This window comes from Amblyomma maculatum, unplaced genomic scaffold (genome assembly GCF_055883805.1).
Source record: "Amblyomma maculatum isolate TAMU_Amacu unplaced genomic scaffold, ASM5588380v1 scaffold_15, whole genome shotgun sequence".
In the NCBI taxonomy this organism is placed as follows: Eukaryota; Metazoa; Arthropoda; class Arachnida; order Ixodida; family Ixodidae; genus Amblyomma; species Amblyomma maculatum.
The window spans coordinates 11409157-11429669 of record NW_028146740.1 but is presented as its reverse complement, the minus strand read 5'-3'; the positions used below and the strand labels follow the sequence as shown (position 1 = coordinate 11429669).

The 20513-nt window shown below is 49.3% G+C and overlaps 1 protein-coding gene and 1 pseudogene across 1 annotated transcript in view; one reads left to right on the top strand and one right to left on the bottom strand.

The window, feature by feature from the left end:
• Window positions 1–20513, top strand: part of LOC146172039 (acid phosphatase type 7) — a 374339-nt gene that overhangs the window by 247171 nt on the left and 106655 nt on the right. The window lies entirely within an intron of this gene.
• On the bottom strand, window positions 12791–16868 carry LOC146172041 (uncharacterized; annotated as a pseudogene).

Below are 20513 nucleotides of genomic sequence, written 5' to 3'. Positions count from 1 at the left end.
AGGTCACTGAAGGTATTTTTGAAAAGTGTCCAATTTTGTTCAGCAGAGCGAGATACCAAATCATCCAAGAACTCCAGGGAAAAAAAATACAGTTTATTATTAATAGACACATAGTCGCCTTTATTGTAGCATCGGACTTGTTTAATTTTTATGTTCTTTTCGTTGAAAGAGCAAGAAAGATTGCCAGTTATAATGGCATGGTCAGAAAGCCCATCCAGGTGATTTAAGTTGGAGCAGATGTCTGGATCAGTTGACAACACAAGGTCCAAAATGTTAGCAGAACTAGTTGAGGATCGCGTAGGCAAATGAACGAGTTGCGTTAACGAAAAATCAAGAGAGGAGTGGAGAAAAGTATGAGCTTCAGTGTTACTGGGAGGGACGGCTAATGAGTTCCAGTTAATGCTTGGAAAGTTAAAGTCGCCGAAGATGATCAAATTACTGTTGGGAAAACGCGTACATATCTCACTCAGAATTCGAGAAAATTCTTGCGAAAAGCCAGTTACTAGATCGGGGGGACGATAAAAAACACCGATTGTTATGTTAGTTGCTCCGCACCGCACTGAGACTAAAACGCACTCGAGAAATGAAGTAACAGTGACTGGAACAACAATAAATTCTTTTCTGATAGCGACAAGGACGCCACCTCCCCTACGAGAGTTCCTATCGCACCTAAAAAAATTAAGAATGACCCCTGTACTAAAATACAATCATCATGAACGGTATCATTAAGCCACGTTTCGGTAAGAGCTACCAGTGATGCAGGTGGTGGTGGTGAAAACGTTTATTTCTATTGGGAGGTTTGACGCAGAGCCTTAAGGGCTTCGGTCTTATAATACTGAGTGGAGACCTTAGTCAGGGACCCCATTGGCGGTTGCCGCCACCCGCGCACGCCGCGTTAAGGCCCTTTGGGCCTGTAGGTCGCAGCAGCCGAACAGGGTCGCCTCCCAGTCCTCCCGGGAAGGGTTAGGGATGGGGGGAAGGGATGGGTTTTGTTGGCAGGCCCATACCATATGGTAGTTGTCAGCCACCTCCCCACAGTACTGGCACTGTCCAGTGAATTGGGAGTCAAAATGTTTAAGTACTGCCGGGCACAGCATTGTGTTAGTGAAGAGGCGCAGGAGCAGCCTCTCGTTCGCTTTTCCTAACGCTTTGCAGGGGTTAGGGTATTTGCGATGCGAGTTTTGATAAAAAATACAGGCGGCTCGGCTGATCTCGAATTGCCGGAAGAATTCGGAACGTGGCATGAAAAACGGAGGACTGTAGTCGATCGATAAGTGATAGGTAATGGATGGGAAGTGTGATGCACGATTGGTGATTAAGGCCAAAACAATATTTGATTGATTAATTGTAGATAACTAAAAATATAAAAAATAACAAATCTAATAAAACATAAAAAATAAAGAATGAAAAACCAAAAAATATTAATATAATAAAGCCCCTCGTGAGTCGGTGATGATATATTTAGAAGTGTGGTCTGGAGGCGGCGAATGCAATGGCTACCTCTTCAGCGTGTGTTATAGATTTGGCCTTGAATGTGAGGCCATCGACTGTGTTCCCGTTATGAACGACAGCGGCCGTGTACAGCCCCCTGATGGGGGCCCGAGGGATCCACGTAGAACACACCTGATTTGTTGCCATAATGGCGGGCCGAGGCTTCGCCCGCGCCAGGCGCAGCCCATTATGGTCTTCTTGTGACATGTTGGCAGGGAGAGGCCGCACTCTGAGGGCGCGTCTCCAGAGTTCTGGGATGCGCAGCCTCTCCTCTGTGAACTGTTTATGTTGAATGTTCAGCCGGGCAAGAAGGCGGCGATCCGACACTGTCTGTGTGAGGCGGGTACATTGGTTCATCAATTGTGCTTCCCGAAGCTCCCTGAATGTGTTCACCACCCCTAGTGCCATGAGCCGACTGTTGGAGGTGGAGATTAGGAGATCGAGGGCACGTTTCATGATTTTTCGGAGGATCACCTCAAGGGTATCCTCGTGCTTCCGCAAGTGGAGGTAAGGAGTCGAATAGAGGATTCAACCGGTTACGAAGGCATTTGCCAGCCGCAAGGCATCCTTACTTCGCAGCCCCCCGCGTTTGTTAGACACCCGGCGGACCATACGGCCACCTGGTCCCCCACCTGGCGGAGCTTGGCTAGTGTTGTGTCAGGGCGTCTTTGGTGATGAATGAAGAGACGAGTACTCTGATCTTTTTTGATTCATTAATTGGACCGCTCGCAAGCGACAGCGAGAGTTGTGTACTGCATCTCCGAGAGGGGCGGAAATGCACAAACTGATTTCTGGGGGAACATTGAAGACCACAGCGCCGGGCATAGCGGTCCACTATGCTCGCCGCTGTATGCAGGCAGGTTTCCATGTCCACACTGGCCTGCGTGATGGGTGATGTCGTCGGCGTAGAGCGCGTGCTGCACCCCTTCGACCTCAGCCAGATAGGCCGGCAAACGCATCATGGCAATGTTAAAAAGCAGCAGGGAGAGAACTGCGCCCTGCGGTGTGCCCCGCGTGCCGAGCATAAATGGTCCGTGCTCCTTGTCTTGTATTTTGATGTATGATTGTCGGTCTGTAAGGAGTTGTCTTATATAATTGAACGTATTGCTGCCACTGTGTGCTTCACTTAGATGGGTCAGTATGACTTCGTGTGTGACGTTATCAAAGCGCGTTTTAAGTCTAGGGCGAGTACAACCCGGTCATTGTGGGGGTGTTCGAATGGGTTGAGAATTCCTCTGTTAAGTTGGAGAAGGACATCATGTGCGGATGTGTGCTGGCGAAATCCGAACATGGTCTCCGCGAAAGTTTGCCTGTGTTCAAGATACTCGGATAGCCGATCGCGCACCATAGTCTCCATTAGTTTACCCACACTTGAGGTGAGAGAGATGGGGCGGAGGTTATCCGTGTCTATTGGTTTGCAAGCTTTCGGGATGAAAGTCACAAGTGCCGTTTTCCAATCGATAAGTAAGGGGGTTTCCCCTGTCAAGATTGCGTTAATGTATTCGATTGGGCACTGGTACGTCGAGTCAGGCAGGTTCGCCAAAAGCTTGACGTTGACCTTGTCCCGACCAGGCGCGGTGCCTCTCTTCATTTTGACTAGACTGGCCCGAAGATCGTGAAGCTGGAAAGGTTTGTCCAGCTCCGAAATCTCCTTGCCTGCGTAGGAGTAGACCGATCCTCGGGGGTCTTGAGCTGTGCACAAGTAGCGGTCCCGGAGCGATTGTGCCAGCTGCATAGTGTTTCCTTTAAAGGGGTGGATTGTTCGGTGTAAATGTTTTTGGGTTTCGGTGCGGGTCTGCGTAGGATAGATGAGAGCTCGGAAGAGCCTCCATGTATTACGGCTAGACATTTGTCGGGCCGCTGTATTGCAACGATCCACCCAGTTCGAGTCAGCGAGCTGGGCCGCGTACTCGGCGGCTCGGTGGGTGATATCGGCAATACGTTCTTTAAGTTTGCGCTTGTGTTTCTGGCGACGCCAGCGGCGTGTAAGGCTACGGCGAGCTTCCCAGAGGTGAATGAGGTGATTATCCACGTCCGTTATTGCCTCTGTGAGCTGGATCTGCGTTTCATGTGTGCGAAGGTGTGACATCAGTGACCGGGACCACTTGGTGTACCCTTGCTCTACTATGGCGATTTAGGTAGTGGCGGGAAAATTTTGTCGGAAGGTAGTCCAATTAGGGATGTGGGCTTGTGTGGTGGGACATTTGAGGGGGTGCATGTAGGTCGTGGTATTAAGTAGGCAGTGGTCGCTGCCGAGGGTTTCCTCGGTGTTAACCCAGTCTGCGTGTCGTATGTTGCGAGTGAAGGTAAGATCCGGACACGTGTCCCGCGTCACGGAGTTACCTACGCGTGTTGGGTAAACAGGGTCGGTGTAGAGGGTGAGGCCCAGTGTGGACACAAGCTCCGTCAGTTTTCGTCCTCGCACCTCCTCTTTACAGTACCCCCACAGCTGACTGTGGGCAATAAAGTCACCCAATATCAGGAGGGGGTCTCGGCCCGCTGTCTTCAGCGCACGGCTAAAGATGTCTGCGAACGTCACTCGCTTTAGTTTGGGGGAGCAGTATAAGTTCAGTATGTGCATGGGAGGATCTGAGCGGCGGAGGGGTAAGATCGTTACCATGACATACAAATAGGGAATGTTAGGTCTAAATCCACTTCTGTGGCTGTGTATGATTTGTGTACGAACAGACAGGACGAGGGGTCTCGCTGGAACGTCGTGTAGTTTGTTTAATTTGGCCGCCGCTCCTGGCTCCTGGAGGGTGACCACGCCGGGCAGTTTCGAGTGTTTCTAAGTAGAGGCGTAGACTCGCGCGTTTTTCGCGGATCCTGAAGCCCCTACAGTTCCATTGCGTTACCAATAATGATTGGCATGATTTGGGGGGGGGGGGGAGGGGCTGCTGGTTAGGCTGTCCCGCCATGAGTGATATTTAGTGAGACTGGTACAGACGCCACCCCGGAGCCGGCACCTGAAGTAGGTGCGGGGTTGAAGTCCTCCTTATCCGATCCGCAATAATGCGGGAGTATTTTTAGAGACGGGGTATATGTTTAAGGTTCCCTGCTCGACGGCCTGGTTTTGTAAGACGGAACGTGTTTTTAAGGTTCCCAGCCCGACGGCTTGTTGTGGGATGATCCTGCATATATTTGGGGACAGTTTCGGGAACCATTGACGAGAATTTGGCTGCGACGCGGTCCATGGCGGCCTCCACCTTGTTTTGCAGTTGGGAGGCGAGACGCGCCTCCATAGCGGCCATAGCTGACGCGAACGCGGTCGGCAGCTCCGGCTCACTCTCCATGGCGTCTGAGCTCTAGGGACTCGACGCGGCTGTGAGTTTGGCTTCCAAATTTTGAATTTTAGCGAGCAATTGCTCGTTCTGTGCCCTGAGCAGCTCGATTTGTTTGCGACTCTCGGCGTCTACGCCGGTGACCGCGGGAGGGAAGGAAGTTGAGGAAAGGATAGTAGAGGAGGTAACCCATGCTCAGCTGCTGACCTGCTTATGTTGCGGCACGGAGGCATGGGCGCCGGCAGCGCCGTCCGTCTGAAGCAAGGAGGTTGTCTGAAGTGCCGGAAAGTGTCTGTCAATCTTGCCGCTTGGAGGCGGTGGGGGCGCCTTCTTCTTGTCTTTTGATGACGTCAGGTTACGGGAGGAAGAATCGTTGACGTCACTGTCACGTGAGCCGGCGGCGCGGTTGCCGCGTTCCGCGCTGTCATTGGCTCCGCGAGTGGCGTGACCTTGCTTTTTGCCAGGTGTGTCCGTTTTCAAGACGCCACGTTGCCGAGGCTTGTTTCTGGGCGTACGAAGCCTTCGGAATTTTGCCGTGCAATCCTGTGAGCCCTTGGGGTGGGCCAAGCCGCAGATTACACACGACGGTTTACATTCATGTGGAGCTGGACATTCTTGAGTAAGCTCCACACATTGACCACACAGGCCGCACTTTGAGGGGTTCGGGGCAGGTCACGTGTTTTCCCGATGTCCGATAGTACCGCACCTCCCACACGCCGGCACAGTACGCTTGTATTCACGTACGACAGCCAGTTCCGAATTGTAATGCACAAAACGCGGCACCACCTTCCCCACAAAAGTGAGAACCGCGATGTTCGTCTTTCCCAGCTTGTGTACTTCTGCGAGCTCGCCAGCTCGCCACTGCACTTTCTCTTCCAGGGTGTTGCTTGTCTCCTGGCTGGCCACAGAGATCACACCTCGGCAGATTTCGGCGGTCTGTTTTAAATGTCCACGCATAGGGAGGTGCCCTTGTCGGTATCCAACTTGAAGTCGCGAATTAGGCGGTCCGCTGTGGGTGGGTCCTGGGTTCCCACTACTACAAGATTTTGGTCCCATGCCGGGATTATATTGAGAGTGGCTCCCGCCTGCTTGCCAAGGTAGGCGGGGAGCGCCGCTCCCAGTTCGCCATTTTGGAACACACTCCGCAAGTTCGCCGTGATGCGGGGATTGAGGATTACAACAATGTCTTGGGGGTGCGGGTGTGGCATGGGTCGTGGACGGCATTGCATGCCTGCTGCAATTTTCGGTTGGTCAGCAGTTTGGACAGGACGGGCGTGGGGCTGCGCACCAGCTTCCTTGTTGGCTTGAGGTTGGGAGGCCGCGGACGTGTCGGCCGCCATCTAGCGTCCGCTTCTGGACTGGAAGCTTCGTTGTACAAGTTTGAAAAGGTTCTCGTTCTCTAGAGGCTGTGAGACTGAAGAACCAGTATCTTGGACCGTCGAAATGGTGGACCATGACATTTCGGACGGATCATAGCCGCGTTGCAAGGTAGAAGTCATATTGGAGAAAAAGGGGTGAGCAACCCATGGCGGTGGGGAGCGGCGCAGTCGTTAGGCTTAGTGCCGCTGCCTCAATGCACGGGTGAAACTCAGCCCCTAATCGGTGAAATTGAGGCCCACCTGGATAAAACTAGTGGCTCCAGATGTCGGGAGCATGAATCAATGAGTGATGATAGCGCAACTCTCTTCGGCAAAACACTTCGGATGTTAGTGTAAAGAAAGCACACAGTGTTCACACGTGTAGGTGGACTTTGGCTTGAAGAATGTAGTGAACTGCCGAGCGACTGACTACGTGAGCAATGTCAATCCGCACTGCGCCGCGAGACGCACACAGCATGATTAGTATCAGTGTCCCATTCATACATGTCATGTTTGATAAAAAGCTTGTTGAAACTCAGACGCATTTGTCGCCTTCTTTTGTGACCGTTTTACTAAGCTGCAGTAGCTTGCGACGTTTGAAACGGACGGCCTCGGAATAGTCCCGCGAAATGCTGAAATTTTTGCCTTTTAGTTTGAAGCCCATACTTATGACTGCTTCTACATTCCTGTCGTTATAAAATTTAGCAATTATACGACGACATTTGTCAGTCGAAAAACGACCCAGCCGATGAGCTCTATCGATGGAAGAAGCAGTGACACCAAGCATCTCGGTACAAAAGACGCTAACGAGACGTTCCGAGGCTTCCCATTTTTCACTCATCAGAATACTCGATACCAAAGAAAAGTACGTTTGACCTACGAGAGCGGTTTTCAAGGTTGTCAATTTTGTGCTGCATTTTATAAATTCCTTGATCAACATTCCTGGCGGCAGGGACATTTGACGACGATTCGACCTTCGACTCAAGTTCCTGGACTCGCTTGCTTAGGGCTTCCATCTCGGTATTAAGCGTAATATGAATACTTAGAGCCTTGTTAACAGTTTCGAGGATGCTTGCATGACCAGCGCCTCTACGCGTAACTACTTCCGCAAGATAGTCAAGCTTGTCTTCCTGAGCTTTCGTCATAGGTCCGGGGTTAGCCTCAATATCGCCGCCAAGTAGCAAGAGACGCCGAAGGTACCCAACAAGAGCACGGAAGCGCTTGAAACAATGGGGGGGGGGGGGCACGACACCGCTACAAGATAAACGTCGTCGTCTCGATAACACTGAGCATCATTGTAACTAACCTGGAAGTACATGACGATTGGGCGTTGTGCCACGAAGACGGTGCCGTGACCCGAAGGCGCGTTGAAGTGAGCGCGCTTATATGGAGGCGGGAAAGGGCGAGCCGATGCTGTCCCCAGTTGCCAGCCGAAAGCGAGCAGTTTTGCGAGACTTGGCGGGAGCTGACGCAGCGGGCTTGATGGGAGGCTGTAGTTTGCTGATAGCTGGTCCAGAAAGGCAGCCGGTTCTTCGGGAGGTGGCTCGGCGAGCCAGAAAGTGTCAGCAGGCGACAGGCCACCCAAGACAGTGATCAGCAAAACCTAGAAGTATACATGACGATTGAGCGTTGTGCCACGGAGACGGTGCCGTGCCGTAATACTATTAACTGGTTCACAGAAAGGAAAGGCGCCTATATTTGTCGCACTTCTTTCTGTGGATACCTGGCCGCGCCGTAAGGGAAGGGAGGAAGGTGGGAGTTACAGTGCAAAAGAGAGAAAGACGAGCCGTTAGTGGAGGGCTACGGAGTAATTTGGACCACCCGGGAGTCTAACTTGCGCTGACATCGCACAGCACACGGACGCCTCTTCGTTTCGCCTCCAGCCAAACGCAGCCGCCGATGTCGGGTTCGAACCTGGGTGCTCTGGCACAGTAGTCGGGCGTCTTACCACTGCACCATCCCGGCGGGGCAGAAGTTGTACTAGTTAGAGCGCTATATACAGGTTAATGAGTGGTTAATGGGACTTCGCTGCTTTTCCAGAAAATCCGAGCTACTCATCTACCACCCCCCATGACCAGGGCGCCCGTCCAACGACTGGCGCCGACACCACACACCATGCATAGAGTTACACGACAGGGATGGAAATCGCATACCTACGGTCGACAAAATACGAATTCTAGGAATAATCATCCAAAGCAACGGGTCCACCTGGGCGATGCTTGACAGCATCACGATAGAGATCGCAAACGCGATCCGGATGTTTGGGCGCATCATGGTGTTACGTTTCTCCACCGAGAAGTGGGACAGCTGACGCGGCCACCGCATAGCAGCAGGCAGAACCGCGAGCGGATCGGCCATTTCGACGCCGTTCATCGGCCGCTCAACGCTTCCTCCCGCCGACAAGTCTCAGCGTGTTCCTGCCACGCGCCAAATGTGTGTGCGTGCGTGTGTGTGCAAAAGCTGGCCAAGCCTGGAGCTTGAGAGAAAGTGCGTCGCCCTCTCCTGTCTGCAGGAGGAGGAGGAGATGAGGTCGGAACACCTGCGATTGAGTCATTCGTCGTGAACCAACATGTTTGGCTCTCCCTTTCTTGTGAGGGTTTACCCTTTCCCTGTGAACTGGAAAAACTATAAAAAGCAGCGGCCGACTCCACTGAGAGAGAGACTATTTTGACGCGCCGTTGGCACGACGCTAGACACCAGCTGTGTGAGAGTGTCTGTAATCTCTCCGGGTCAGCTTCACTGCCCGTTTCTTCATGATGTTGAAGTAAATGTTGTTTCGTTAAAAGACGCCTCGTCTTTGCTGGCACCTTTGATGCCGTCCGCCGTCCACGGAGCCGCCAGGCCAACGCTACCGAGAGGCCGCGCGCCGCAGCGGTACGCTACCCCGGCACTCGCGACCGAATCTAACAATGGATAGGCACAGGGTACCGAGCGAGGAAAACGCTATTCAAATGGTCCATTCTCTTATCCTTAACTGGAAAAAGGAACATCAGAGAAGGCTTGAAGTACACATACGCCGAGCTTTCAAGACAGCGTTGGGGCTCCCCGATAATGCCTCCACTGAAATGCTCTTACAGCTAGGAGTGCACAATACCCTTGCCGAAATCATCGAGGCACAGCACACGGCACAGATTGCACGCCTGTCAAGCACCAAAGCGGGCAGAGAGATTCTCGCCAAGCTCGGCCTGAACACCATGAGAGAAAGGGACAATGTCCTGCAGTTACTAAAGTCGTGCGAGAAGCAATCAAAGTGTCCCCCTTCCCAAGAAACGTACACCTAATCCACAATCAAGGAAGAAGGCTCGCCCGCGCCAAAGCCCTCGCTACGGACGCGGCACAGTTTCCCGACCAGACAGCTTTCGTGGATTCAGCGTACGTACCGGGAAAGCATGCCTACTCGGTAGCAGTAGTCGACGGACACGGGCGTCCGCGCAACTCACTCACACTTTACACCAAGAAGCCAGAGGTAGCTGAACAAGCAGCGATAGCACTAGCTCTAAAAGATTGGACCTTCACAACTGTATACAGCGACTCTAGAGCAGCACTCGAGCTTTCGCCAAGGGAGGCATAGACAGGACGACGCTACGGATCTTAGGCAGAAGAAACATCACCGATCACTCCATCATATGGTTCCCGGCACACATGGGCAGCTTAGGGGGCGGCCTGCGAAATCTCAATGAGATCGCACACGAGGCGGCCTGAGGACTCATCGACTGCGTCCCTCCGGTTTCACCCTGCTACTCCACATATCGAGTACAAAGATCAATTATTCTCCTACAACGAGCTCCCTAAGCACGTTTATCTAGGCTTCTTGTATCATAGCACGAACATCAGTCCACATCTCTTCGAGCTCTCTGTCTTCTAGATCTAATTCTTGAAATCGATTCCTCACTTCCACAGCATATTCTAATGGGATGTGATCCAGATCATACCTTAAAGGCCTTCTAGTTTTCTGCGTTTCCCTCAATCGAAGCTTAATTTTGGCATCAAGAAGCTGATGATCAGTGCCACAATCGGCCCCAGGCCTTGTTTTTACTGCTTGTATAGCGCTTCTCCATCTCTGCCGGCAAAGAATATAATAGATCTGATTCCTGTACAGACCGTCCGGTGAAGTCCATGTGTACAGGCGCCTCTTGTGCTCTTGAAAATGAGTATTCGCTATGGTCAGGTTGTTTTCTTTACAAAACTCTACTAGCCTCTGCCCAGCTTCATTTGGTTCACAAAGACCGAACTTGCCTGTAATTCCGGATATTTCTTCACTCCCGACCTTAGCATTCCAGTCTCCTATGAGAAAAACGACGTCTGATGAGGGGGTGCGGTCTAAAAGGCATTGTAGGTCCGCATAAAATCTCTCAACGTCCGCTTCTTCAGCAGTAGTGGTCGGTACATAGACTTGGATAACTGTTATGTTGAAAGGGTGACATTGGATCCGCGAAGTGAAATCATTCGGTCGTTTTTGGGGTTGTACCCTAGCACTGCTTTGCCCATTCTTCTGTTTACTATAAGAGCGACCCCATTCCTTCTCTTCGATTCGTGCCCACAATAAAAGACATAATAGTCGCCGGAGTTAAATTCTCCCATTCCGGTCCACTTGAGCTCACTGATACCCAAGATATCAATGTTCAATCTGTCCATTTCTTGCTTGACGACATCCAGTTTACCTTGCGTCATAGATCTTACATTCCATGTTGCTATGCGATACATCGCCTTGCAACATCGGACTTCCCGGTCGCTTCCCGACACATGCACAACTGAGCGTCCTTTTGGCTTTAGTCCAGCCGCTTCATTGGTCCTGGAGCTCTAGGAATCGCTCTTTGTTCATCGCCAATAACATGTGGGACGCCTTCCAACCTGGGGGGCTTATCTTCCGGCGCCATATCCTTAATGCTATTGTGACTTGCCATAGGGTTTTCTTGGCAGGAAATACTGGAGTGGGTTGACATTACCTTCTCCAGTGAATCACATTTTGTCAGAACTCTCTGCCGTGACCTGTCTATCTTGGGTGGCCCTACACAGCAGAGCTCGCGATTTCATCGAGTTTCGCAAGCCCCTCCGCCACGACAAGGCAGTGATCTACCGAAGACTAAAAGGTGAACAAGAAGTGAATTAATGTTACGTCAAGGATATGGCATCACACAACCGGAAGTAGCACCGAAATAGGGCATAGGAAGGGATTGGCGCGCTTTTTGAAAGTACCAGACTAAAATAGGTAAATAAGAAATTAATGTGACGTAGAGGATGTCAAGTCACGCAGCAAGAAGTATAGCAGAAAAAGGTCATAGGAAGCGATTGACGCGCAATTTGAAAGTAACAGAGTCTAAAATGTGTAAACAAGAAGTGAATTAAGTACCTAGAAGCAACCAGAAGCAACCATTAGCAGCATCCGTGCTTTCGCATTACTCCAGTGCAGATTCTGAAGTGGTCTTTAATTTTTATTATTATGATACGAATACGAACTAACCAGTCTTTTCACATTATTCTATTTGTTTTCAAGCATCACATTTTTTTTCTTTAATGACACAGAAACTGATATGTCGCATGTCTAACAAAAGTTATTTTAAAGGATGATATTGGGATTAATGGGTTTTGAAAAATAAGAAAAGAACCTGCATTTTGGGGCTTAGAGCTAATTAGGGTTTGAGCAACAATGGGCTGTAATTTTAGTCCCTGTTTAATAATATTGTCTTCCCTACTTTTCAAATTCAGTTTTAATTTTTAGTTTTAGCGCTCCTTAAGCATTGTATCATTTTAGAGTTTTTACTTGTTAGCGGAATATTTAGAGTCACTCTCGGAAGAAATACAGCATATATTCAAGGGAAAGTAGATCTTTTTATCGGGGGACACATCGTAGAATACGGCTGCGTTGCTTTCATACTTTGTATATGCTACGGCTTGAAGCTTTCTTTCGAGTTTTGAAATATATGCATACTCGTGGTTCACGAGTATAGAAAACTGGGCGAGTGGATTGGATTCATCTTAAAGCAGCGCGAAACACAAGACAAAAGAGCAGGAGACGACACGAACAGTGTATAACAACTCAATTTTTAATCATAGAAAGGTATAGTTCTACGAACCAAACACACAGATAAAATCAAGACGAGACACATGAACACATTGTGTTGCCCTTTAAAAGCAGTACGCGTGCGTAAAGTGAGGACTAAACACGTCAACACAACAAAATGATCAACCTCCTACAGGACAAGAGCCCGCTAACACCTCGTCGCCAAATATTCACGTAGAGCGTGAATCTCTTTTTCTACAAGAGTAACAGAAGGTGTAGCTACGCACGCGTCAAACTCTTTACTTATCAGAAACGCCTCGACCAGCTTTCTGCATATCCGATCTGGGTGACTGAATAAGATATTGGTCATGTGTAAAGGGGGTAACAATCTTTACACTCCCGGAAATGAGCAGCAAGGTTGAATGAAGAGACATCTGTGCGAGTTGGCACGGTGACATGATGAATAAACAGCGCTACAGACTAGGACGGAGGTCCTAGTCCTGTTTGTTCTTGACTTCCGTCCAAGTCTGTAGCACTGTTTATTTCTCAAGGTTGGATGACACAGCTCCTTTTACTGATCTGCGGTGTTCGAACAAGCGCTCATTAATACTGTAAGCAGGCCAGCGGTCCGATAACAAAAGCAGTTTATTCATGGGAAGGAGCGATATAAGTACACTTGGAATGTGTGAAGTAGACGTCACGTGTTAGCAGTCGGGGCTCCCCTTTAACGATGAGAAAGTCCAGAAGTTTCATCGGGCAACGGGTATCAACAGGGTTCCCAACGCAATCATGTGCTCCTGCGTAACTGCTGTTGTCCAGGCTGGAGGTCGGCTTCTGAAGGCCCCTGCGAGGTTGATTCTGGCTCCGGTTGGGGTGCTGCCTCCCGTAGGTGCTCTCTTGTGCGACGGATTTCACAGCCGTCTTCAGTCTTCAAAATCGTAGATCTTGGCGTCGCGGCTGGCTTTAGAACAATAGCTGGAGACCAGGTTCTCTGGAGAGTGTCGTACGTCGTTACGCGTTGTCCCGGCGTCAGTGGGGAACATTCCCTGGCGCTGCGGTCGTAGTGAATCTTTTGTCCACGCCGGATCGCCTGGAGACGGTCGTGGATATCCTTGCTGGGTATGACCTCTGGCTCTAGGTGAGCTGTTGGTATCGGCAGAAGGGTCCGGGTCTGCCGTCCCATGAGCCTCTGCACCAGAGACTTGAGAACCGGGTCCCTGGGGGGTACTACGCCACTCAAGCAAGAAATTTCAAAATCTGGTGTGCGAAAGGAGCACTTCTTGAGCAGTTTCTTAGTCTCCTGAACAGCTCTTTCCTCCATACCATTAAAACGCGAATTATATGGACGTGACGTGACATGGACAATGTCTAGTTTTCTTAAAAAAAGTTTTGAAATCTGAGCTACTGAAGGGGATCCGTTGTCACTATGCAGTTTCTGTGGCAGCCCATGCACCGAAAAAACTTGTGCACACCAAGTCTTCAGCGCATAAGACGTGGTGTTGCGAAACTCTCGGACTTCGAAGAAAAAGGAATAGAAGTCAACAATGACGGCGAACTCACGGCCGCCATAATGAAACAGATCCACGCCTACGGACTCCCATGGCAGGGTCGGAACATCATGGCTCAAAAGAGGCATTCTCTAGTTTCGTGGATGGTGCATTTGGCCTACCTTGCAGGTCTTGCAAAATTGTTTAATATCTGCGGACATATTTGGCCAAAACATGACACTGCTGGCCCTCGCTTTCATCTTATCGGCTCAGCATGCGCTGTGTGAAGGAGCTGCATGATCTCTGCCCGTTTCGATTTCGGTATAATTACCTTGTTGCTTCGGAATACTAGCCCATCTTGTGCGTGCACTTCTTCCCTGTTGGTAAAGTATGGCCTTCCCGGCTCTGGGACTCCCTGCTTGTGGTTCGGCCACGCAGTCTCTGCGTATTCACGAATGATGGTAAGTGCCGGATCCTCGTTTGTAGCATCCCGCAAGGTTTTCAAGCGGTGTTCCGACGCTGAAACCTAATCAAGCACATTCACTTGAAACTGCTCGGTTTCTTCTTACAGTGCCTTTTTACTAGGAAACCTCAATAACGCGTCCGCAAGGAAAAGCTCTTTACCCGGTTTGTATTGCAAAGTTATTGCGCAACGCTGCAAGCTGAGGCGCATTCGCTGCAAACGAAGCGGGCACTGATTCAAGGGCTTGGTGAAGATCGGTATCAAAGGCCGGTGATCCGTTCGGACAATGACGTCTGCTTGGTCGAAAATGTAATCATGGAACTTCGTGCACCCATGTACTATCGCAAGTGTTTCTTTTTCAATCTGAGCATAACGCTGTTGCGCTTCTGTTAGTGATCTGGACGAGAAGGCTACGGGATGGTCATCTTGCATCAAAACAGCCCCTACACCGGACTGGCTAGCATCGACTGAAAGCGTGACTGCTTTCTTCGGATCGAAGTAGGAAAGAACCGGCGCTGCTATCAGTGCCTGGCGCAGTGCTTCCATAGAGAAAGAGATTGCTGGCCTGTTGTTTTTCTGCCCAAACCCATGCGTTATCTTTTCGCAGTAGTTCCCTCAGCAGTTCCGTCAGGACAGACGTGTTCGGAATGAAACGCTGTACATAGTTCATTGTGCCGAGAAAAATGTGCAGTTGCTGATTGGTTTTAGGCTCGGGTGTTTCCAGAATGTCCTTGATAAGCTCCGGGTCAATGCGCAGGCCTTGCGTAGTCAGGATGTGTCCCAAGTAGCGAACCTCCGTCTGCAGGAAGGTGCATTTGTTAAGGTTAAGTCGCAGATTGTACTCGCGGCAGCGCGTCAGCAAGAGTGTCATACTGCGGTCATGCTCATCTTTATCCGTGCCCCAGACTAGTATATCATCCATTACAACTGCTACACCTGGTAGACCATCTAACAAGCGATGCATTGGAGCTTGAAAAATTTCTGGGGCTGCCGATATTCCAAAGGGCATTTTGAGGAAGTGATAGCGCCCGTATGGCGTGCTGATATGTGCAGATTTTTGAACTTTCTTCCGTTAGCTTAATCTGCCAATATCCGGATGCTGCATCAAGCGTAGAAAAAAATCTTCCCCAGACAGCCGCGGAACTATCTTCTAAAGTTGGCAGGGGGTAATTTTCTCGAAGCAACTGTTTGTTCAGAGCGGTTGGATCGAGGCAAATACGCACTATGTTTTTCACCACGGTCACCATGGGACTAGACCATTCGGTTGGTTCATTTACCTTTGTAATGATGCCCAGCTGCACCATGCGCTGCAGTTCTGCCAGAACTTTGACTTGCAGTGTCACGGGGACCCTCCTAGCAAGCACGACGGTTCCCGCGCTACCGGGTTTCAGCTCCATCGAGTACTCCACGCCCTTCAGTTGTCCTAGCCCACTGAAAGCATCTGCGAAAGGTAGGGCTGGGGGATATAGTTCTTCACTGGCGACTGTCTGTATGCGGTATATAAACCCCAGGAGTTTTGCAACTGCCCCGCTGAGCGTGACTGGAACATAGTGCTGGACGACGAAAAATTGCTCTTCGCATTTTTTGTTGTTAGCGTGAAGCATAAGCTTGATTTTTGCCTGTGCTGTAGAATGTTGTTAGAGTCACCTTGCAGGCTTCCTTTGGCTTAGCAGGTGATCTTTCCAGCTCGTTTTTCGAGATAACGCAACAGTTTGCTCTTGTGTCCAGTTTGCACGTGAAATGTTGGCCTTCAATGTAAACTGTTGCTGTCCATTTATCAACTTCAAGCGATTTTATCGCTAGTGCCGCAAGAAAAAAATCGTCCATCTCGGCCCGTACCTCTCGCAGCTCTTTCCTCCGACGGCTGGCGTTATGCGTGGCACCAACTGATTTGCAAACCTGGGCAAAATGGTTCTGTGCACCGCACTTCCTGCAAATCGTTCCTCTCGCTGGACAATTTCCACCACGATGCATCTGGTAGCCGCACCTACTGCACAGCTTCCTTTCTGTCGCAACCGAGTTCACTATCGTAGTGTGCGCTCCGCCCGTTGCTGCGCTTATCTCTTGGAAGTGCTGCTGTCCTTGCTCTTCAATGCGGCAAATTTCTACCGTTTTTTTGGTAAGAAGGGTTTTCCGCTAACAGTTTCTGCTACAAACGTTTGTCTCGGACACCTAGAACGATACGGCTACATAGCATGCGGTCTTCTAGAAGTCCAAATTCACAGTTCTTAGCTGAAATTTTCATCTCGATCAACCAGTCATTAAGTGGTTCGTCTTCTTTCGGGTCCCTCGAACCAAAACGGAATTCGTGGAGGGTTAAGTTGTTTGCTGGCCTGTAGTCCTCGAATTTCTTGATCAAAACTTTGACGTCATTTCTGTCCTCGTCCGCCTCAAACTTGAAAGTGCTGAATGCTTTCCTGTCTTCTTAGCCTATGCCCACGAGAAATGTTGCTGCCTGCACATCGGCTGGCTGCTTGGTCAATTGAGTAGCAGTGGCAAAGTTCGTCACACTTCTGTGTTCGCCAACCAAGCCAGGCGTCGTCTGACGTATCCAGGGGTTTCGGCGCCGGCAGGAGAGTCGATGGAGCTGGCAGCGTCGTAGGCGGAGGCGGTGTCGTCGACATCTCAACTGGGCACCGCTGCCACCGTGTAAGCAGGCCGGCGGTCCGATAACAAGAGCCGTTTATTCATGGGAAGGAGTGATATAAGTACACTTGGAATGGGTGACGTAGACGTCACGTGTTAGCAGTCGGGGCGCTATCGAGATGACAGCGTCATATGGCCACAAATACATCGGCCTGTCTGGCCAATGTTCGATTTACCAAACGAAAGCGGGATGGAATACACCACAGCCGTGCCGCAGTCGATGAGCGGTTTTCTTTGCGATACCGTGCACTTCATCCTCGCCTGGGCGCCTCGGGAATCCAGCTTCCTTCGTACTGCACTGCAGATGTTGCCCAGCTTATTTTTTGCTGTGAAAAGTATCTTTAAATCATATCTTGCGGCAACCTTTTTCAAATGGTGTGAAATTCCGTGTAAGTACGGAATCCCCACTATTCTTGCTTGCTCTCTTACTTTATTACACTAATCCGAAAACCCAGCGTCTCTAAGCATTTTAACTTGCCCCTGGAAGCTGGCCTCAACCCTATGAGAGCACGACTTCACCAATGAAGATTTGAGACAAGAAGTCGCTATGCCTGCCTTTACAAACTTTTAATGTCCTGAATTGTAGCTTAGGAGCGGCATAGCAGTTCTTGGGTTATAGTCCCAACCCTTTTTCACTTCACTTTTGAGCTACCGGACACTGGTTCTACGCGGTTTCTTGATTTGAAGGTCATATACCATGAGACAGGGGTGTGTTGGGAGTATAACTCAAGAACAGCTAAGCTACAGTTCAGGACATTCAAAGTTGGTAAAGGCAATGATTTCACTTGCATTGTCAAGATGTACCAAAGCCATGCGCGAGAAGCCCGCATGAAAAGCGTAACTTCAGGTGACAATGTCATCGTGTGTCCACTGAAGCTGGTAGGTAATGGCCACACATTTAATACGTGCAGGCAGTCAATCCTGGGCAAGCGTTCACAGTAATGGTTACTCCGGGCGGTGCAAATAGACAGCTGCATGTTCATTATAAATTTAAACAGCGCGAACACGAAGACAAAGGACAAGATGGAAAAAAAAAGCCACAGTACAAGCGCTGACTCACAACTATGCCTAAGCCCTTTGCTCCAAGGCCCAGAAAAAACAAACATAAAGAAAACGAAACAATCACGTGAAACAACCCCTGGGTTTACCTGCTGCACAAAAGTCACTCAAAAAAGACAACTCTGCTTGAAAGAGCAAGAGAAGTCTTGCTGACAAACTTATTGTCCATTGAAATAAAATATGATTCCATTATCTCTCTCGTCATCTTCTCTTTGTGGCGATACAAAATCCTAACCTGGTCAAAATTAGGAGTGCACTTCTGCTCCTTCTTCATTATTTCAAATTAATGGCAATGTGATACCGCAATGTGATACCAGAAACGTTTCGTCCTTGCCACTTTCCAAGTTGTTCCGGTGTCCCTGTAGTCTCTTATTAATACATCGTCCTGTTTGTCCTACATAACAGGCTCCACAATAGAGTGGAAGCTTGCACACAACACCTGTCTTACATCCAACAAATGGGTCTCTATTGTTTCACCCCGCATTCTTGCTTCTTCGATTCTCTTTCCCTTTGAATAGCCGAGCAAATCCTCTTCATCTTGAGCAGGGCGGTGAATGCGACGTCAACACCATACTTCTTGCCTACATTTTTGAGGCCATGTGAAATTCTGTGCACATACGGTACCACCGCAACCTTGCTGTTCTTCTCACGCATGCTGGGCAGGGATTTGAGTCTGTGTGTTCTTTTAAGGCTCTTCAGTACCCGGCCTGGCCTCATTATTAACCGACTCCCGATAACCGGTCTCTTGCAATTCTTGTCACTTGTCATTCAAAACTCTGGCCCATGCCGTGGTAACAATATTTCTTCCACGCATTTAATACGCCTGCGTTGATCATCCCATTCTTCACTAATTTGGAATGTCCCGAATTGGCGCTTAGCAAGGGCTTCATCGATCTCGAGTTGTATTCCCAGCAAACGTGATCCTCACCGAATTGAATCAATAAATCTATATACTGTAACCGATCGTCAACTGGTTCTTCAACAGTAAATTCCAGCCCGGATACACACTTGTAAAAACATCCACAATGACCCTCATTCGTTGATTGAATCCTTCACGGTCTGTGAATACTAAAACGTCGTCCACATATCTGAAGGTAGAATGATGTAGGCCCTCCAAGTTATCCTTCAGGTGTCTGTCCACGTACATTGAGAAGATGTCACTCAAGACCGGTGCAACACTCGACCCAATGCATACTCCAGCCTTCTGCGTATACAGCTTGTCCTTCCAGCCTATGAAGGTGGACTCCAGGTAGAACCTCAAAAGTTCAACGAAACTTCCAACACATACACCTGAGGCGTCAATGAAGTCACATTCATTATTGTACACCTTCATAGGCTGGAAGGACAAGCTGTATACGCAGAAGGCTGGAGTATGCATTGGGTCGAGTGTTGCACCGGTCTTGAGTGACATCTTCTTAATGTACGTGGACAGACACCTGAAGGATAACTTGGAGGGCCTACATCATTCCACCTTCAGGTATGTGGACGACTTTTTAGAATGTGAAGGATCAATCAACGAATGAGGGACATTGTGGATGTTTTTACTGAGTGTGGACCCGGGCTGGAATTTACAGTTGAAGAACCAGTTGACGATCGGTTACAGTATTTAGATTTGTTGATTCAATTCGATGATGATCATGTTTGTTGGGAATACAACCCGAGATCGGTGAATCTATTGCTAAGCTCCAATTCGGGGCATTCCAAATTAGGGAAGAATGGGATGATCAACCCATGTGTATTAAATGCGTTGAAAAAATATTGTTACCATGGCATGGGCAAGAGTTTTGAAAGACAAGTGACAAGAATTGCAAAGGGTGGTTATCGGGAGTCGGTTATTGATAAGGGAGGTTGCCGGGGACTCAAGAGCCTTAAAAGAACGCACAGGCTGAAATCCCTGTCCAGCATGGGTGAGAAGGGGCAGGTCGCGGTGGTACCGTATGTGCACAGAATTTCACATGGTCTCAAAAATGTAGGCAAGATGTATGGTGTCCATAACGCATTGACTGCCCCGCTCAAGATGAAGAGGATTTGCCCGACTATTCAGAGGGAAAGAGAATCGAAGAAGAAAGAATGTGGGGTGAAACATAGAAACTCATTTGTTGGCTGCAATACAGGTGTTGTGTACAGGATTCCACTCTCTTGTGGAGCCTGTTATATAGGACAAACAGGACGATGTATTAATAAGAGACTGCAGGAAAACCGAAACAACGTGGAAAGTGGCAAGGACAAAACGTTTCTAGTATCACATTGCCATTCACGTGAAATAATGAAGAAGGAGAAGAAGTGCACTCCTAAGTTTGACCAGGTAAGCATCTTGTATCGCCGCAAAGAGAAGATGAGAGAGAGATAGTGGAATCATATTGATACGTGGCAAGGTTAGTACACGAAGGTTAGTCCAGGATGACACGTAGAGCACACAAAGCACAGAAGCACAGCAGCGTCCACCTACTTCTAGCACTAAACGTTGCTACCACTTCCTCGTCTTCTGTGTCATTGTTGCTTATCGTTGTCTTCTTTAACATCCAGCGATGCAGGGCATATATGTCACATTACCCCCCCACATTGGAAACTGACCCTGGCAACGTTTAATGCTAGAATACTAGCTAGTGAAGCTAGCTTAGCAGTGCTGTTAGAGGAACTAGAGGGCATGAAATGGGATGTCATAGGGCTTAGTGAGGTTAGGAGGCCGAATGAGGCACATACTGTACTGAAGGATGAGCATGTACT